General features: G+C 46.2%; 1 long non-coding RNA gene across 1 annotated transcript in view; it reads right to left on the bottom strand.

Moving 5' to 3' along the window:
- Positions 1-20,924, bottom strand: part of LOC138527855 (uncharacterized) — a 299,358-nt gene that overhangs the window by 27,292 nt on the left and 251,142 nt on the right. The window contains exon 2 of the long non-coding RNA XR_011284068.1: positions 6,460-6,521. This is a non-coding gene — a long non-coding RNA (uncharacterized lncRNA). The remainder of the gene's footprint in view (positions 1-6,459; positions 6,522-20,924) is intronic.

Raw genomic sequence — 20,924 nt, 5'->3', positions numbered from 1 at the left:
AGACACAGAGAAGGGTATGGGAACAATACGCTATTACTCATTATGAACATGACACATGCAATTCTAAAGAAAAATAATTGTTGGGTATGCGGCTATTTACCGCAGCATGCGGGGAAAGGAATAGGCTGGTATGTACAACCATTATCATTAAGTTCTGCATGCAGTGCATCCTTAAGTGCAATGTTTCATGGGAAGTGGAATAAGAGTAGTACGGGTCAATTAAATAGAACAAACATGAACGAGTTTGAGGAAATAATTATGAGGCCGCTGGGTTGTTCCATATTCCATAAAGCACAAGTGATGATCCCAGAACCTACGCAAAAAAGTACGCGAAAAATAACACGACAAAATAGACAAGATAGATTGTCCCCACCAGTCAAAACATCTGTAATGACGTTTCGTGTAAGAACAGATGGGAACAAAGATGCAATTCCCCCTTCTTACACAGTGAATTACAACCCGAGAACTGTCCCTTTTTGTCTAAAAAAGAAAGGCTCCTATTCAGTAGGAACATTTACTGGATGCATGAATACAGCGGTACTAAAATGCGAAAAACAACCAGTAAATGTGGGAGATCCAGTCTATTTTATATGTGGAGAAAAAGCATATCCTTGGTTGCCCAGAAACTGGTGAGGTACATGTTACCTAGGTCTACTGTTCCCGGGAGTGTTCCTCTTAGAAACAGCAGACATGGCCAGGCTATCCAGATCTAGAACCCAAAGGAGTAGCGAAGGTGTTTTGATAGCGAAGGACGTAGCAAAATCATTCAGTCCATTCTTGTCCCAGATAGTGAACTCCAATAACATAAGGCAGCTGTCCAGAATACTAAAAGATACCATAAAAACAACGACAGATATACTATTTAACATGACGTTGGAAGAAAAAGGAATTAGGTTAATGACGCTGCAAAATAGAATGGCTCTCGATGTAATCCTGGTTGATCGTGGGGGAATTTGCAAGATTGTGGGATCAGCGTGCTGTGTATTCATAGATGACTACTCCCCTACGATTTTTGAAGTAATAAAGAAAATGCATGTCCTAAGCTCCGAACTCCCTGCTGACGAAGGGGGCTGGGGAATAGAGTCCTAGTTTTAGGGAATACTGCGTTCTTGGGGATGGAAGTTGATTGCGATATTAGTAGTAGTGTTTGGAATATTCATAACGTGCTGTTGTTGCATACACTGCCTCCCGATAGTTTGCACTGAGATAACTGAGGGTTGTACTAAGGGATGTATGCATATGATAACAAAAAGAAAACAAATTTATGGCCGGGATGACAGAGACACAAATGAAATGAAAATAGTGAAAGAATTAATGGCTATAGATATCAATGACGATTATGATGCTTATAATAGCATGCAAAACTCAGACATAAGCACTTCAGACTTATCGTCATCAGAGGAGGATACCATGAATGAATGAGACGTTTGGCATACGGCCAAAAGGAGGGTTTGTCGGTCTAGGAAAAATGGACACCTCTCACGATGGACGGCAAACGCATTTTGGTGGCCGAAGGCCAACCGTCTCATGTACGAAACGATAGAAATACAGGTTTCTGAGTTTGACTAATGAACGGCCATTTTGATGTAACAAGGATCGCCATTTTGTTTTCTAACGATTGCTCATTGCTTTCTGTCCAAATTGCTTCGCAGCTCATTTCTGCTTACACTGCTTGACTATTAACATTGTTGTCTGAACGTGAAAGGACAAGGCCGCAAGGCCGCGAGACTAATAAGAGTTAGTTGAAACACAACGTAGGCAGCTCCGGAGAGGAATGCCCGGCTCCCTCCCGAATGTAGCCTTGAAGTAGAGCGGCAGGGCATTTAATCATTTCACAGCGAAAAGCCAGTCTCGTTATATGGTAGAATATGTTAGAATAAAGCAGCCAAAGGCTTGAATTATGCTCTTCTGACGGCCCCCCTTTTCCGAGCCCTGTAGAGCGTGTCGGCTCCCAGGACACGAATAGCACCTCATAGATAGCAAGGTCTGGAATGTGACTCTTCCCCCGTATGTAGCTCGCTTACAAGAACAGAAGCACTGTGTTCTGTTCAACAAAGAAAAGATGTCACTGCACTTTCGAAGGTTGCATATTGTTACTAGAATAGATATTTGAAGGTGTCATATTCGTCGGAAGTGTCCATCATCAAACCGAGTTCAAAGAAACCCAATAAAGGGGGGTGTTAAACATGTCACAGCTGATTGTATGATATGCATTTTGTATATATGTAACTGATGTACAAAATTCGCTCTCTTGCGTCCCTCGAGGTCTAGAGATACACGTCGCCGGGCGTGAGTCCGAGTTGGCCAACTGAGACTATTTGCTTTGCAATAAACCCTAGCTTTGGGACTACAACCTTGTGTCTGGCATATCTATCATGTGTGGTGACTTGTCTTGTTTCCATAACGCAAGGGACCCCTAGGGGCCCCTTTGATACCAACTGTGGAGAGACAAACTAACCCTCTCCAAAAGGTCCCAATCCGGCCACCTAATCCAACCCCAGATCTCATCCCGACCCCCAACAACTAACCTTGCTTGCCCCCCACCAAGTCTAAATCTAACATCCCACCTTCACTCACCAGTGCACCAGGCCCTCCCTCCATCACCCCTCTTTGCATATTGTGTCCCCCCACTTGTGCCAACCGTTTTGGGGCACGGGATTTCCTATTGTCTCGCTTTCCATTGGATCACTCCCATTGCTGCCTCTGCTGGGTGGTTCGGCTTCCAAAATCTTTTGTCCCAGTCGGATAATTGCTCTCTGGTGCCACATCAAGACTTCCTTCACATGTTGTCACTCTGAACTTCCTGCATTCCCAGGAGAAAACCAAACCAAAAGGGAAGGTCCACCTATATGGACCCTTTTTCTGATTAGGAATGTTGGTAACTGGATCCATCAGCCTCCTTTTGAGTAGAGTATGCCAAGTCCTGGAAAAGCTGTACTTCCGAGCCATTAATGGTCAAACATGTACCTGCTCGTGCTGCCCTCAAGATTTCTACCTTCTGTCCATAAGGCATAAATGCAGCCAAAATATCCCGTGGTCGAGCCCCCGGCTCTTTTCTTATCGGTCCCACTCTGTGGATTCTATCTAAATGAATCTCGTCCGGGGGAATCTCCAAAAGCAGGTCAGCACAAAAGGTTTGGATTGATTGCTTAAGATCTTTGTCTACAATCTCCTCTGGAATGTTTTTAATGCAAATGTTCGAGCACTTTGATCTATTTTCAAGATCTTTACACTGAAGTTCAAAATTATGCGACATCCGTGCAAGTCGTTTTATGGCTTCATAATTTTTCCGGTAATCAGCAGCCAATTCTTGCAAAGCTCATACATTTGTGTCTACTCGCTCTCCTAACTTTGAAATGTTGCCTTTTATTTCCTGCACAGTACTTTTTATTTCAGTTTTTAAAGAGGATATATGCTCCTGGAAAGATTCTTGAAAAGTCTATTTTAGACTTTGCTGGTGACCCCCTAAACACTGCATCATTTCCTCTTTAGTAATTGCCACTGTATCCCAATGTTCTGGAGTTTCCACTTCTGATGTCAATAATTGTGAAGATTGGGCCACACTTGAAGTTCCCTGCACCTCTCTTTGCCAACACTTGGTGATCGTCCACCTAACCCCCAGAGTATTCGTCGTGGGATGTGCCGAGGTGCCATTATTGCATCTTCTTTAGTTTTCAACATGTGCTCCCCACATATTTTCTTCTTAGCAATTCTCACACCATGGACTTGGAGACTTGTTGTGCGCCACTGGCCCCACTCCTCCCTGTTTCAGTATGAAGATGCCTGCGACCATAGGCAACGTTAGTGCCCACTGATTACGCTAAAGAGTTCTATTATGGGGAGAGTCTAAATTCCAGCACTATTTTGGCCCCTTTCACATAACACCCAGTGGGCTGTACTCTCCTCCGTAATGCCAAGTCACTTTAAGTATGTCTCAACAAGTGCCTCCTCAGCTCCAAGTATATAGGTCTCAACTGCTGCGCACCTGGAGGACACAATATGATAAGGGCCTTCCCCCTTGCAGGTAATATAGGGTTCTCAATGTGGTAAGAAGTTTCCTTTTTACTAGTAGTCCCTATGACCTCCACTGACGTCGGATTAGCCCCCCCTCGCTGTGCACCACTTCTGTTAATACAATGGCTTTATTACTAGGGGCCTTTTCACTCCTCCCACAACGTGGCTCACTATTGTTCTTTAGCTGGTACGGAGCCCAGGTCCTCTTCACCTGCACTGCTTTCCTCTCTATGACCGAGTGTATATCTTGGCTGGCACAGATCTCAACAGAGGCCTGCTTTATTCTCCCAGTCTCCCACAACAATGCTTGGGCCACATATATTATGTATTTGTAGATAGGTGCCACCCTCTTCTCACGTCGTGAATTATAGTAACTCTGTGGGGTCTATTGTTGTTATTGGATTCCCCAGAAGATCATAGTCCCAACACACCTTCCAATGTGCCGGTGGGCGCTCCGCGATATATTCCAATCAGCTGCGTGCCTCCACAGCCATCACGTCCCAGCTGCCACTCTTGTCCGCATACAACCGGAGGGAAGGACTCCTCAACCACACCTCACATGACGCGGTGTACACACCTTCTCTTCGGGACCTCTGAAAGATGTAATCTGCGATGCGTCCATCACCGATGGAAGTCCTGCAGTGTCAGCTGTTAGAATGAGCCACCACGCCCTGGGCATTCTCCGGTCTCACGGCCGCCTCCATCTTGATCTCCAACTCGCCCTCAGTATTCAGGGTTGCTCATGCCATTTCCACTCAGTTGGGAGTTGCTGACCATGCACTTTCCCGGAGGGAGGGGGTGGGGATGGGACGGCCGAGTCAACCAAACACCTTTAGGATGGGCCCGCAGACAAGCTATAATTAGCACGTCCTCCCCCGACAGGCAGCCATCTTAACTCTGCCAACTTTTAATAGAAAACAAGAGAGGTTACGAATCACCCTAGGTATCACAGCTCATCAGACGTGAGCATTAAGCCCCTGAAGAAGTATTGTAGATTTGGTCTGAACAAAGAGGAATGAAACATGTCGGGCTGTCCAATGGATACTTGATCTTTAACAGGATCTGTAAATCAATTGCAATATTTGCACATATAGAGGGTCATAGAATTGGAAGCACTTTAGCACAGAGACACTTTCTATCACATTGCACTTTAGATTGGTTTTTAAAATGTGTTCTTAAATGTACAGATATATTTGTGGTTGTTCTGTAGATAGTTGCTGATACCTGTATTGTCAAACTAAGGGTGTTTAAGATTTTATTGAATGAATATTAAATATTTTCTAAATTAATTGAAATTGTTCAATCTATATTGCCGATAACTAGTATTTTGACTTGTTCTATACAAGCAGTCCAGGAGGGTTTGTTTATTACAAAAGGATACTTGAATCACCCAACATGCGTCATTTACATTCAGGCACTTAACTTTAACCCCCCTCAATGAAGTGCTAAGGACTCCACAAATGATCTCTGAAATGACACTGATGACAATACATGTGGCGGCCATAGTTCTAATGTAAGTAGGAAACCTATGCAGAGAGAAGACCACAGGGTATGAGTGCCTGTAACTATACCCACCTTGTCCAACCAGTTCAAAGATGATAGGCGATGAGCACTTTAGAACTCTTCAAAGAAATGTGTAGTCAGAAGGAAAGCAAACAACATTTCATACCTGTGTAAAGCGCTCCTTATGAAGATCGATTCTAAGTTGGCAGACATGGCAGAGGTGGAGGCAGGTTCCAAAAGCCCAGTGTGAGAAACCAGAAGGTGTCTCACCCACTAGTCCCTGGGGATCTGTCATTCAGGTGGCCGGGACATGGCCATCGATTTTGGGCCCAGTTCTGCGGGTGGACCAGTGCGGAAGGATCACCTGGGTGAAGGGCCTTCGAGGAGTGGGACACTGGATGGTCAGATGCGGTATCCCCTTCCCTGTAACACCTTTACCCTATCCTACCAGGCAGGATTCGTAGGAACTCTGTCCCCCCATCCCCTTTTTCCTACATGAACACATTCACATGGACAGCCAGCTCTGGGAGGAAACAGATTAACAGCCGAGCAGTATACCTGACGTTTCCCAATACAATGGTCAGACGAGGTCAGGCAATTACTGACGGATACTCACAGCTGACTTCCATAAAGCTAAAGAATCCTGCATTGTGTGTTGGAGATACCTGAGGCCCTCCTACATCACTAATCAAGGCGGAGAGAAGCAGCAGCCGCCATGGTACAGTCCTTGGCTCCAAGAACAAAGCAGCATCAGTGAAATCAATACAGCCGGTGAGTTGGGAAGACCGATACAAGACCGGTCTGTGTTGAAACCAAGGTTGCAAGCAGCAAAACTGTATAGAGAGTGCTGGCATGATCATTGTTAAAACGTGTGTGATAAAATACACAAGTAAAGTTGAACTGCTGGTGAATGTTTAAACTTTGAAAAGCAAGATACCATACCTTTGACAGAGTGGTCTGACACTGCATGGGTGCTCAATTGAAGGTCTCTGTAAGGTATCCAGCTGAGAAGTGGCAACAGTGAAAGTTAAAGGGTTGCATTAAGAAGAGAACAAAGATTTTGTTTTTACTTTTATCTACTTTGCACAGAATACAACATCATACATCCATATAGTTTAGTAATGCAAGTACAGTGGTTGCTTCATAGTCCATAGTTGTTAACCAATTTCACTTAACTTCAATGTAGTACATTCCAATCATTTCCCCCATCATCTCTGTCAGCCAGGTACTAGAGGAATCCTCCCCATATGTCCTTCCAGCTTATTAGTTAGAGGAAGCAGGTTAGAATACAACTCTTCCCTGTCATTTGCCGAGGTCATTACGCTCACCCATTCTTCGACCGTAGGGGCCGCCTTCCTCTTCCTCTGCATCAATATAGCACGTTTAGCAAATAACAGCCCTACATTTATAAGTCTGCGCTTCACTGGGTTCATTTTAGATGTATAACCCAATATGCATGATACATGCTTCCAGCTGACTGGCTGGTCCACCATTTCTTCCAGCGCCTCGCACACCCCACTCCAGTACACAGAAAGCCCCCCACAAGACCATAACATATGCAGTAGATCAGCATCTTCGGTTACACATTTCCAGCAACTACCGTTGGCAGACACATACATTTTCTTCAGGCAGGCTGGGGTGAGATGCACTCTATTCAATATCTTAAAGTGGATTAGCCTGTACCTGGAGTTAAATGATACCGGTTTTCTAAATTTGCACAGTTGCAGCTAGTGTGCCTCTGTGAAGGTGACACCTAGGTCTTTTTCCCATTTGCCTTTGATATCTGGCGCCTGTACCTTTCTAGTCGACAGCTCTAGTTCATATAATGCTGAAGCCGTTTTCCTCATTGTTCTAGGGGAGATTGCATAATTCAGACTCTGATGTGAGGCTGGTTCCTGCGGGAATCCATCCCACAGCGATGCCACCGCTGAACGGAGCCTAAAATGTTGTAGTTTCTGTAATGGAGCAACCCCTACTTGTATCCCAATATCGTCCCAAGACAAAAAAGGCAATCCCGATACAGATCTCCAAAATGTACTATACCATTTCCTTGCCAGTGTGCTGCCAGTATTGTGTCCCTTGGCGGGTCTAGGTAAGGTGCATCCCAGATAGGCATACCGGGGCTGTATATTATAGTGTTTGGGGGACATTGAACCAACCTCACACATGCCTATGTGACTATCACTGGGTCAAGCTGATTGCCGTTTCCCCGCATCCCCATAGCTACTCCATGTAGTAGTGAGACTTTATCCCTCCCTTGCCTCTCCAAGTCCACATTTGGCGTGTGCGGAGCGCTCTCCGTCCAATGGGTCACATAGTATGCTTGCGCCGCCAAATAGTACAGTTCATAATCTGGAGCCGCTAGCTCCCCTTGTTCAAATGGTAATGTAAGATGTTTCCAGCTGACCCTTACCTGACCCTTCCACACGAACACAGAGCATGCGGCCGATATCCTTGTGAAAAAGGATCTACATTGTGGGATACATCTACCGCCCATCAGAACTCCCCTACATCACCAAACCACATCTCAGCAGTCATTAGCAGAATGGCTGCGCTGGCGCTGTTGACCACTATCGCCTTGCCTTAAAAACTGCGTTTTGCAGTCACCAAGATAATGGCTGCGCTGTCTGACCAGCCACACATGGGGCGAGATGAAACACCAAATACCCCGAGAATTGCTGCCAGTATTTTCTTCAGTGGCACCAGAGAAAAGTTCATTTGCACCAAAAAGAAAAGAATTCAAAGGCAGCGCTGCTAGGATGCCAGCACAAAACCTCACTGAAAAAGAAATTATTTTGCCTTTTAAAATGACTGCGCTCTGATGCTTTTTTTCATCTGTTCAACAGTACACAGTTCTGATCGAGTGAGACCCAGCTATGTCCATCCATATTCAGGTGGAGCTTCAGCAAAAGGGGGCATTTCTCACTGAATGACAGGCTGTGTTAGGCCAGATCTGTGAAATAACAAAGAACTCCATTCCAAGCTGTACAAAAAAACGCTTTACTTTGCAACAACATATCATAGCAAAACTCTTTATAAAAAGCCCTCTCCTAGCTCATGTCAGTTTCAAGTGATCTTTTTTTGGACAGATGCCTGTATATTAGAAACATGACTGGGGCTTTGGAAAGATTCAGAACATGAATGCGAGATGGCCGCATTGTCAAATGATAGCCAAGGAAAATTGACCATGTGTCAAATGGTGCTTTTACATACAAGAAAAATATCTGTTTAAAAGTGAAATGTTGAATTAAGGCCCTGTCTTTGCATAGAATGTGATGGGGGTTTTGTTTGAAAACACATATAGGATGTTTTATTCCAACAGACTTGCCTCTGAGTCAGAAAAATAAATAAATGCATTTACTGTGAAACCAGCAGGACAGATTTTTCCAGGCCCTGGCCTCAAATGACATTTGCTTCCTGGGAACAGGACCTGCCTCCCCCCAAGGGGACCAACATCTGGGAGCTATGAATGAGCCCAGGAGAAGACCTTGCGCCCCCATCAGACTCTGTGGCAGTGCTCCAGCCTGGCACAATGGATTTCTGGGACACATAAGTGTGACTTTTTAGCAGCACCACCCCTCCATTCCAACTGGAGAAATTCAAAGACATATTCCATGGCAACACTGGGGGAACTGAAATTTGGCTGTGGCCTGGAAAGGAATGACCATATTTGGAAGACCAAAGCCAGCCCACCTGGCTCAAAAGACTATTTTATTAAATAAACGTTAAGAATTTTATTTCTGCAACCGGACCACGCAAGAATGCAAAAGTTTAACAGTTTAAATGTAGTTTTTGTGTCATTAAAACAAGACATAGTAGTTGTCCCTAGTAGGTAGGGAACGCGTAACGGCAGGAAAATGTAATTTATGGGAAAAGTATACATGGTGGAACTTTAAAAATGAATGCAAACATGCTCTGTGATAATAGGTACACATATATAAAATTGTAGAATTTTAGGTGAAATATTTCCCACTGAAAATTGCGAAAGGATTATTTGAAGGGCTAAATGACACCATACAAACTGGGGAGTTGGACTGCCATGCTCTGTATGCAATATGTCATTTGCCTATGTGATTTGCAAAAGTGCCACAACTATAAAAATGTGCAATTAATGTCATAACTGAGTGTTGGCAAAAATAACTGTGGGAGGGCATGGGCTTTGTAAGCACCCCCCCATAAAACTGATGTCATGCCGCTGAAGTCCAACCGGTTGATAGGAAGGCGGTAACAATAACTCCTGACCAATCCAGTTGTTAGAGGCATGTCAAGCCAAAGGTCTGCCCCCATCGTAAATCCTGTGATGTCACCCGCCTTATAAAAGGTAGAAGCTCAGAGAGACACTGACACTCTCTTCTGAATTTTCCAACTCCTGCGTATCCAGATATTCCATATTCATCCTGCAAGATTCCAGATTCCACTGCCAGGCTAGAACGTAGCTGATCCTATCCAGGCAGGACCACTGATCCAGAAAAAACCCACTAAAAATGGCAATAACTCAGGGAGAAAGGGGAAAGGTGGCTGAACCCTCATTGGGATTAACCAGTGCTGCCTGCTTGCCCTGCTACCTGATCCATCCAGCTGGGGTGCCGCTGTGTTGTGGCCAGACCTTCTGAATAAAAGAGCTGACCTGAACTCGACACCAACTAATTTCATTCTTGAATGCATTCGCCTAGCAATGTCCGAGAATTTTTTCTGTTTGAACACCAAATCTACCAACAAGTCAAGGGAGTGAGCATGGGCGCCACTTTCGCTCCAGATGTAGCCAACTTGTACATGGCCCAATATGAGGAAGACCATATATACCATCACTACAATCCCTACAAAGACCACATCAAATTATGGTGCCGCTACATCAACGATGTTCTACTCATCTGGCAAGGCAGCAAGGAGCTACTGATAGCATTCCACCTCTGGCTCAATTTAAGAAACACACACATCAAATTTACCATCGAATGGGATTTTCAATCTATCAACTTTCTGGACCTACATATATACCGCTCAGGAAACCAACTCAAAACGAACTCTTCAGAAAACCGACGGACAGGAACAGCCTCCTCCACTTTGTGAGTTACCAACCCCAAGGACTTAAATATAACCTTTCTTATGGTCAATTTCTCCGGATACGCAGAAACTGTACAGAAAAAGAGAAATTTGATTCTAATTCTAGCATGGTTCCACCAAACCAATTTCTCAACAAGTAAACATGAGTACAATCATATTGTTGAGGGGACAACTGAGTCCATCCTTATTCAGGTGTGACAAATTGTGTATCGCCCAAAAGGACGTTAACTTGAATAGGGAGGAGTCTCGTGAACAACCCCGACAACCCAACCAGAATTCAAACCATACGGTCAATGGGCTTGAAAAAGTAAGAATTACCTGATGGCGCAAAAATGAAGGAATGTGAAGAACACACCTTCCCAGATAGGTGTGCATGGAGATTCTTGGAAGTACAGCTTCAAAGTAAATGCTGAAGTTCAGCCAAGTTGTATCGATTTCGAATATAAATATAGCTTATAGGTCAGCTACGTCTGAAAAAGAGTGCACTAATGTCAAGTAATTGAAAGAAAAAGCAACTGTGGATGAAAAAGTAGTAGTAACAAATAAATCCCTAAAGTCAATTCTACAATTAAGAATGGATCTGCCGACAGCAGCGTCGTTGGTATCTTGGCAAGATAGTCATCTATCTCATTGGCTGTGGCCTTGCTCTGTGGTGAGTAGAGGTTTTCATAGAAGCTATAAAACACCTTGCAGACCTCTTCAACCTTAGTGACCACTACTCCATCTTATCTGGTAATACATGTTATGGTGTTATTGCCTCTCTCATTGCTTACCGTATGTGCTAGGAGTCTCCCTGGTCTTTCCTGTTCTCCATACCTGCTTGTAGCAGCCAGCATTTTGAAATAGTGTAGCTCTCTGTCTACCGCTTTTCTATATTCGTCCAGCTGCTTTTTAATTTCTACATTCACATGTGGTGTTGGGGCACTTGCATATTTGGCCTGTAATTTCGCTAGGGTGTCCTCTCGTCTTTTAAGTTCCCTTATATCACAGAGTACACCGTATTCAGTGGACATCCCTATTCTCCGTATGTACACTTTAAACGCCTGCCAAAGAACAGCCTGTTTACTCACCGACCATTCGTTAATTTAAAAAAAGTCAGCGAAATGCTGTGCCATACTGGTCTTAAACACTGGGTCAAGCAGGGATGTAGCTTTGAATCCCTATTGCGTTCTGTGGGGGGCGCCCTCTGGTATGTTCAGCAAAATCGACACAGGGAAGTGATCCGACAGTGTTCTGGGTAATATCTAAGGTCTCTGTCACCCAACTCAGCACCCTCTCTGTTGTCAACCATAGATCTATATGGGAGTGCATATCGTGGACTGAGGAGTAGAATGTAAAGGCTCTCCTTGTCCCATTCAGCGAGCGCCAAACGTCCCTCAGGCCCAGATCTTCCATGTGTGCATATATTGTACGTGCTGCACTCGTCAGGGCTCTAGGCGCGACAGATGTGCGATCTAGATCCACGTCGAGTATAGTATTGAAGTCACCACCGCAGATCACGTGTGCAGTAGGATATCTAGCGCATTTTCAGAACACTTCATTGTAGAATTCTGAGTCATCTACATTAGGACCATATATGTCATTAATAACACTTCGGCACTGCCCAGCTTTCCGTATACAATCACATACCTGCCACAGTGATCGCTTTCTGTTATATAGGGTGTAAATGGAAGTGACCTGTGTACCATAATCATAACCTCTCCGGCCCTGGTCGCGTAAGAAGTATAATAGCGATGCTCCCTCCACCGTGGGGCAATTTTGTGTGCTTGGTGATCTAGTAAGTGCGTTGCCTGTTCACGTATGCCATTACCTTATGCATTTTCATGGGTATGCCCAGGACCCTCACATTCCAACTCAGTAATTTAACCCCTATTGGTCTCTTGTCAGCCATCATCTCTCACACATCTCCGTGGCATTCTCCATGGCTCTGTACATGCTTTCAATTCGGTAGTGACCAGTTGTACTCCTCCTGTGCATTTTTTTAACTGTTTCACCCCAACATCCCCCAACTTCCACCTCTCGCGTAGTACCCCAAACTTTGACCATGCTTCACCTCAAGCCCACAACCCCCACTCCCTCTTTACCCTGCTTAACAAAACTGTGCACTCGCATTGGGAGCGACTGCTTCCGTGGTGGTTGGAGTTCCGATTTATACATCATTCTATCTTTGTCTGGGCTATGCTACTTGCATTAATATCCTAATTCAACGTTACCAGAACCCAATATGAATGATCATATCTACTTTCGAGGCACAGCACTTTCCTCATTCTGAATACTGTCCCGGGCATACTATGTTGCCCTTTTCCCGCTGGTCCCGGCTATGTCCCCGATGTACCACTTAGTCAAACATTCCCAAAGATAAAATGGTGGCCTTTCTGTGCATCAACAGAGTCAGAGGACATGGCTCATTCAGTACATTCAAGGTATATTAAACAGCATCACAAGAATCAATCCGTTTCTTCGGGCGGTTGCTTCTCTGGAACAGGAATGTTGGCCTCCACAAAGGATACCGCCTCTTCCGGGAACGTGACGAAATACATTTTGTTTTTTAACTGCATGCACAACCTAGCCGGGTTTAGCATAGCATAGGGTATGTTACGCTCTCTCAATAGCTTCTTTCCCCCCGACAAATGTGCGACTCTGTTGTTGCGCTGCCAGAGTGTAGTCTGGGAAAATGCAGATCACGTTGGAGTCCATCCTTAGTTCTTGTTTCTCCCTTGCAGCTTTCAGAACCATGTCTCTATCTCTGTAGTTCATTAGGCGTGCTATTATTGGCCGGGGGAACGCGCCTGATCTCACTGCTAGTGCTCTATGTCCAATATGAACATTTTAGACCAGCCTGGGTCCCCCAGCAGATCTTTCGACAGTCTCTCTACAGCCATTCCATGGGGCCCTTTGGGGCATCTTCCGGTACCCCTATAATACCGACATTGTTCCATCGCGATCTTGCTTCGAGAACCCTCGCATTTCAACTTGATGGTACCCAGGTCTTTCGCCATGGTTGTCACTGTGCTCGGTAATGCCTCTATTGCATTCTCCGCTGTGCCAATCCACGTTTTGGTTTCTGTGATACGCTGATTAGCTTTCTCCAGCTGTGCCCGGATCGTGTTGACATTGATAGTTATGCCATCCAGCTTGTCATTTATGGCAGCAAACCCCTGCTGCATGATGGTCATAACTCCTTGTAAATTCACGGGTGGTGTTGCTGGAGCTATCACCGAGAGCGCTTGAACACTCGCCCCCTCGCCCATGGCATCCTGTAACTTTGCGGTTGGTTTGGTGAATGTGTCCACTGTGCTGCTCTTTTTGGGGATGCTCCTTTAAGCATTTTACTATTCCACTGGGCAGTTCACAGTGTTCAATATGCAGTTTTTTTTAATGATGTGGGCCAGTTGAAAGGTTTCCCTTTGCCTGAATAGTTTATGCTCGGTTAGCTCGTTTATGCACAATGACATGCCCAACTTTGCTCGGGGCGGCACCTCTTGACTCGCCCCAAAGCTGTAATAAAAGCACTATTGGTGCCTCAAATGCTGCCTGCCCTCTTCACAAAAGCCTGATATAGGTTTTTAGTGCATCCTACACTCTTCAGTCTGTGCCAGAACTAAACCTTAGGCCAGGACTAGGTATTCAGTTGCCTCTTGTCAGTGCGAAGTGGGAGGGGGGGAGCCCAGCGGGAGATCCTTAATATATCATTTGCAGGCAGGCCTGTAGAAATCCGCTCTTCTGAGGGGGCTAATGTATAACCAGCACTCCAATGTCTACCTTCTAGGGAGCTTGGTGCCGTCCAGTACCTTGTTTCCTACGGATTTGTTATCCCGCCACACCAAGATGATTAAAGCCCTTGGGAAAGACACTCCTTCGGGACCCAGCAGCCGAGGTCACCTCTGTGCTGCGCCTCTGCGTCCTCAGGTGGTCGCCATGATGCTGCTAACCGGTCGATTTTCTTCAGGCTGACAGTAGCCTTGCAGGAGACCTGCGGGTCCCCCACACAAAGAGCGCAGTGATTTAGATTTGGAGGCTGATCCTCAACGGCAGGTTCGAGTTGCTGTTCAATGAGCGGGTCTCCCCCCTACTAATGGGGGGAGGGCTGAGTGATTGCCTCGTGGCAGTCGTTATTTGGGCCCAATATAGGGTGCAATACCTCCGGGTGACTGCACCGCGCAACTTCACTCAGGTTGGCTCGAGAGCGTAACCGAGATTGCCCCGGGGGCGCGGCCTGACTGCCCCGAAAGAGAGAGGGGGTCAGGGAAGGATCCCCCCCTACCATCATCCAGCGACTGCTACAGGGCCTCGGGCCTTTGGATCAAGTGGTGCGTTGACGGTGTAGGAAAAGCACCAGCACACGCTTCGGCACCTGTGTCGTGGTGTCGCTGAGGCCAGCCTCTACCCCGTCCTGGCTCCAGGCACGAGAGCACTGCTTTCTAGTGTCTCACCTCTCAGCTGCCGTAGTACACAGTGAGGATTGTGATCCACCGCTGGTGCCGTGTGCTTGCGGGCTCCTTGTAGTATGGTTATGTAAGGTTTTGCAAACGCCATATCAGCTTCCCGGCGTTGCATTTCCGAGGTTGATGGCTCTTTGTTAGTGGCTGGAACGTCCCCGGCCGGCCCGTGCAGGTGTCTCACCACAAAGATCGGGTTTCCCCAGTATAAGAAATGTCCCCTTAATCGTGGTACAGTTTGTGGCGCTGGTGCCGTATAATACAATCCTGGGCCAGCTCACCCCCTCACCTCGGTCGAGCACAGCAGCACAGTAGGGACCCCACACGGGGTGCTGCTCTTCTAGTGGAGCTGCGTCGTTGGTGGTCTCATCAGGTGCGAGTTTCAGTGTCTCTTGCTGGGGTATCCCGCTTGGTCTCGTTAGTGCTCTTTGCGCTTTCAAGCCGATCAAGAGCCGCAGCACGGGGGGCGGGCCTTCCACCCATCCGCCCGTTGACTTGGGAACCCCACCTGCGGGCTCAGCTAGCAGCGCTGTGTGCTTCTTCCCCTTGTCGTGGCACAGGGCAACTTTCACTGGTACAGCCCCAGGTCATCTCCGTTCGGGGCACAGTACGGTGCCACGCAATGTCTCCAGTTGCGGACCTCTAGTCTTTGCATTGGTTCGCCTCTATGACCACTGCCGTCCGTTAGCGACCGCTGGCCCGCCCCCACAGGGCGCTTCTCAGCTATCACAGCTTCTGCTGCCTGTGCCATTTGCCTGGGCCTGCAGGGCCCCACTGAGTATCTCCTATTCTGCCGGGGCGATTCACTCGCAGCTCGGTCAGGGTATGCTGAACCCCTTATTGCCTCTTTTCTTCAAGTTCTGCGGCTTGCCCTTCTCGTTGTCAGCTAAATTATGTCAGGGACTCCTCAACTCCCACGGAGCTCACACGAAGGCAGCCATCTTGCTGATCACGCAACAGCGCCCCCAAGAACGAAGATTTGGTAATAGAAGCGGTCCTGCGATGGGTGAAGCAAAATCACACGCACAGTCGAAAGTCTTTGATTTTGATATAGTAAAGAAAGTTTGGAAAATTAGATAATTTGGTCCGAGCATGTGGAGGAAGACCAATTGAAAGTTTTGCCTTAAAGTCGGTCTGAGCTTGGCATAGGGGGACCGGGGTGAACAGTGAATCACTAAAGAAGTTGTGCATATGAGAATCCTGAGGAGAAAGGAACTTTTGAATGTTTGTTTGTCGCATCAGGCCCTCTGACATAAGAGACTTGGGGCCTGATCACGAGTTGGGCGGTAGCGCTTAAATGTGTTAAATGTGTTACCGCTGCATTTAAGGGTCCACCCAATCTGGAGTCCAGTGTGTTTACCCCCAGCTAAGAGCTTAGTGTTTACCCCCAGTTAAGAGCTTTTTCGGCGCAATTACTGCGGCGGTATTACTGCATGGTGATTGGGTAATACCGTCAGACGGGTGGGCGCTAACGCTATTTCAGTTTGGCAGTATTACAGCCGGGATACCGCCCAACTCGTGATGAGCCCCTTTGAATGGCAAAGAGACTTTGGCCCAAATGGAGCTGATACTGAGATTTTCAACTGCATCCTCGTGCTAGAAAAGTTTGTGCTAAGCTCGAGTGTGCCGCCTTGTCCTGTGCTGAAAACGTGAGGAAGGGAAGCTAACAGCCCAACTATCCTGACATATCATTTCTTGAACACTTTTCTTTTGTATAACATTGTTTCCCACACCAGTATGTATATAGAAGTAAGGATTGGCAAAAGGTTTATTAGCATAGGCCCTTTTATTTTGACAAGAAACCACTAGGAATGCGTTATTATTATTTGATGGTCGTAGCTTGCTCCCATCTTTAGATTTAAGATTAGATAGGTATTCATTCAAACCCAATTGAAGTTTAATAAACACCCTTGAACTGTGGTCAATTGTGTCTGTCACACTGTTTGAAACCATGCCTTCCTTACACCAGGGCAATTTTCTTGGGGAAAAATTAAAAAAAGACCTGTCGGCTTATGTTTATACTTTCACAGCCCTAGATAAAGCGCAGGATAATATCAGAAAGATGTTCGCGCCTAAGGTTTTTGACAGGGCTGGAAGAGGCAGAGCCCTCTCATCTGGACGCTTCTCCCACGACTCTTCCCATCCCAGACAATACGCTTCCATAGGTGCCCATAATTCCTCCTCTCTCGAGGAGCCCAAACCACCTTCTACCCACAAAGGGATTTCCAATGGAGAGGACATGCCCGCAGAGGTGCCGATAGAGTGAAGACTACTCCAGGTAATACCACGTTTTAAATGTTTCTTCCCACAAACGTTTAGGGGAAAGGTTGACCAGGTTTGTTCCTCAGTGGGAGATGCTCACTTCAGATCCCTGGGTATTACAAACTGTAAGAGGTTTCCACATAGAATTCTATTGCCCTCCGTGTCAACGTGCAGGTCCTATTCCTCTCTTGTTCGACAAGGCCAAGCAAACAGCAGCCGATGTGCAAGGGGGCGGTGGTCCCGGCCACATTTAGGGCCTCCCAATTCATAAGCACTATCTTCCTGGTCCCAAAACCAACCCACGCAAGGGTTATAAATTCATAAATTTGCAGGCCCTCAACTCTTTTGTAGTCTATCAACATTTCAAAATGAAGGGAATTCACCTGCTCAGGCACACTCTTCTCCCTGCGGACTGGATGGCAGAAATCAAACTCAACGATGCTTATTTAGTAGTCCCGGTTTATCCTCCCCACCAGGAGTTTCTCCAGTTCCATTGGAGGACTCACACTTGGCAGTTTGCTTCCCTCCCATTTGGCCTCTCATCAGCCCTGTGGTGTTTCACCAAGCTAATGAGGCCGGTGATGGCTCATCTCAGGTCAAAGGGAATTCGGATAATTATATATCTAGACAACGTGTTCCTTCTAGTGCAGAGTTTTCAGACTCTTCAGAATCATCTAGCTTTAACTGTATCTCTTTTACAAGCGCTAGGCTTTGTCATAAATGTAAAGAAGTCAATTTTCCAACCTGCACAATGCATCCAATTTCTGGGATTCAGAATAGATTCCAGGCAGTGCCTCCTCCAAGATCCAGACAGCAAGCTCTCCAAAATCCAGAAGGAGATTCAACTCCTCCCCAGGAAGGGGATGGTCTCCCTTAGGCAGCTGGCCAGAGTTGTGGGAATGTTATCAGCCTCCATCTAGGCCTTATTTCCAGCGCCCCTGCATTACAGAGTCTTGCAACGCCTCAAGGGCAGACATTTGATCAAAAGTCTGTCTTTCTCATAACTAGTGGTCCTATCTCCCGGAGCCAGAGTATAACTCCTTTGGTGGTTAAGACACATGGATGCCTGGAATGGCAGGGGGATTTTTGGGCCATCTCCGTCTGTCGTTCTGGAGTCAGATGCCAACAGGGGTTGGCTAGGGTGCCATGATAGGGCAGGTGTCCACTGGGGAAAAGTGGTCAAAAAATCTCTACATATCAACAGTCTGGAGCTGTTAGCAGGCTCCTTTGCCGTCAAGAGTCTTCTCAAGGATCCGGGGATTTGCTGTGCCCTCCTTTGGATGGACAATGTGTCCGCGGTTCGTTACATAAACCATCTGGGGGGAACTCGTTCCAAGGCCCTGGCAGTTCTAGCGTGAGAATTCTGGCATTATTGCCTGTAAAGGCACATTCTATTGATAGCAGAGTACCTCCCGGGGTCCAGCAATGCAGTGGCGGACTGGAATTCTATGCATCTTCGGGACAGGAGCGACTGGAAGTTGGACAAAGACTTGTTTGTCAATATCCTCTCTTTCTAGGGCCGATTCACGTAGATCTCTTTGCCTCGAGGCTCAATTGTCAGGTGCTCCGTTTTTAAAGTTGGAGGATCGATCACAATGCAAAAGCAACCAACGCTTTCCTAAAGGATTGGTTGGTTCCCCTGTCTTATGTTTTTCCCCCGTTCGCTATGATAGCGAGGGTCCTGGTACAAGGGTTCAGGCAAGCTGCAACATTGGTAATAGTGATTCCCTTTTGACGCTCTCAGGTCTGGTTTCCAGCCCTCTTAGAGTTCCTCGGCTTCTTCCGCTTCACCCTCTTCTCATAACAGATTCGGCAGGTATCCCTCGCGAGCTCGTCGTTCAGGTGCGTCTCTCCCTTATGGACTGGAAGATTTCAGCTCTTCCTGGGACTTCCGAGGACTTTCGCAAGACTCTCTCTGTATAATCAAGGACTCTTGGGCAGCATCCACCAAATTGGGTTACTCATCAGCATGGAGCTGGTGGGTGGGCTGGTGCGTGGCTTGGCACCTCAATCCGGTTTCTGCCCCTCCTGTAAAAGTGGTTAATTTTTTGGTTGAGTTATTAAAGAGGGTAAGGCCTACTCAATTATTAACGGGTTCAGGTGGCCAATTCTGCTGGGCATGTGTTGGTAAATGGGGAGCCGATGGGTAGGCACTTCCTAGTGCTTAAAGCTCCTAAATCTATTTGCATCAAAGTCCTCCTAGAGCTAGGTATGCCATCCTGTGGATGTCAATTTGGTCTTGAATTTATTTAGCTCTTGGCCTCATAATAACGAGTTAACCGTGCAGAAACTCTTCTCAAAGCTAGTCATGTTATTTTTTTATTTTATTTCTTATTGTGATTTAGTTTTTTACTAACCTTTTACACATAAATAAAACAATCAATTTAATCATCACCACTAATTTATACAATGTCTTTCCAATTCATCTTGCTATGTCTAATCAACTTTAAACATCAATGGAATAGCCAATTGATTTTGCCTCATTGTGGGTCTCATTTCACGGACGGCGGTAACCATGGCGCTATTAGCGCCATGGTTGCCCCCGGTATTTTACCGAGTCCGCCATGGTGAATGGAGGAATTACCACCCTATTCCAAGGTGTGTGGGGGCGGTAATTCCCCATTCACCATGGCACTTCCCCATTCCCATTTTTGCCCCATAGGGCTCAATGGGAATGGGGAAGGCAGTAATTCCGGTACCGCAAATTGCGGTACCGTAATTACCTCCAAGGTCCTTTGCAGGTCCAGTCCTTAACGGCTGGTAAAACCAGCCGTTAAGGTAGGGTCCCACAAAGGGACCTCGTAGTAAGGCGATAAGGGTTTACCGGCACTGGTACCCTTACCGGTACCGGTAAACCCTCACCGCCGTCCGCGTAATGAGGCCCTGTGTGTTTGTGACCATGTATTTATTATCTAATATCTTATCTAAAAAGTCAACACCTGCACATACTTGTGCTGGATTCTCTCTAAGCAAAAATAAGTTCCACCATTTGTCTAATGATAAGGTATTTACATCACTAACATGAGCTTGCATAAAGGCTGTTCTCTCTCAGGTTATGGCCAGACAAGATGTCATCAGATGTTTGATTGATTCAATACAGTTCGTTTGTTTACAGAAGCGACATAGGTTATCACGACAATCAATTTGTTTCCAGGCGTACATTAGATCGTTTGTGGGGGTATAGATTTAACCTTTAATGCAAAAACTGGTTACGATGACATCGACTGGGGAACTTCATGAAATATTTCATTGTTGCATTTAGTGCACGACTTTCGAATGTCAGATCTAGCAACGATCTGTACTGCACTCTCTTTTGCTGAGTTTCAATCCTTGTGTTCTGAATTTGTGTTTTCCTGCACCTTGGTTGCTTATCAAAGTCTCTAAGGACATATCTACATGTTGTAGGGGACCCATGCATTTGTCATGCCACTTCTTTAGGAGCCAGTGATAGAAACCACTTAGTGGAGATGTTAGTATTCTGTAGGGGATTGCAGCATCTGCCATAGCTATTTTTCTTTAGAGGGATAGCGCTTTCCATACGAGGACAGATTGTAATTATTGAAGTCCCAATTAGAATTAAATAGCCACAACTGGTCAACCTCTTGGCAATTTCAAAACTGTTTTCCAAAAGATTCCCCTCTAACA

The sequence above is a fragment of the Ambystoma mexicanum genome, chromosome 7q (genome assembly GCF_040938575.1).
Source record: "Ambystoma mexicanum isolate Mex_15411 chromosome 7q, UKY_AmexF1_1, whole genome shotgun sequence".
NCBI lineage: Eukaryota > Metazoa > Chordata > Amphibia > Caudata > Ambystomatidae > Ambystoma > Ambystoma mexicanum.
The sequence above is the reverse complement of the archived record's forward strand: the minus strand, read 5'-3'. Positions and strand labels throughout refer to the sequence as shown.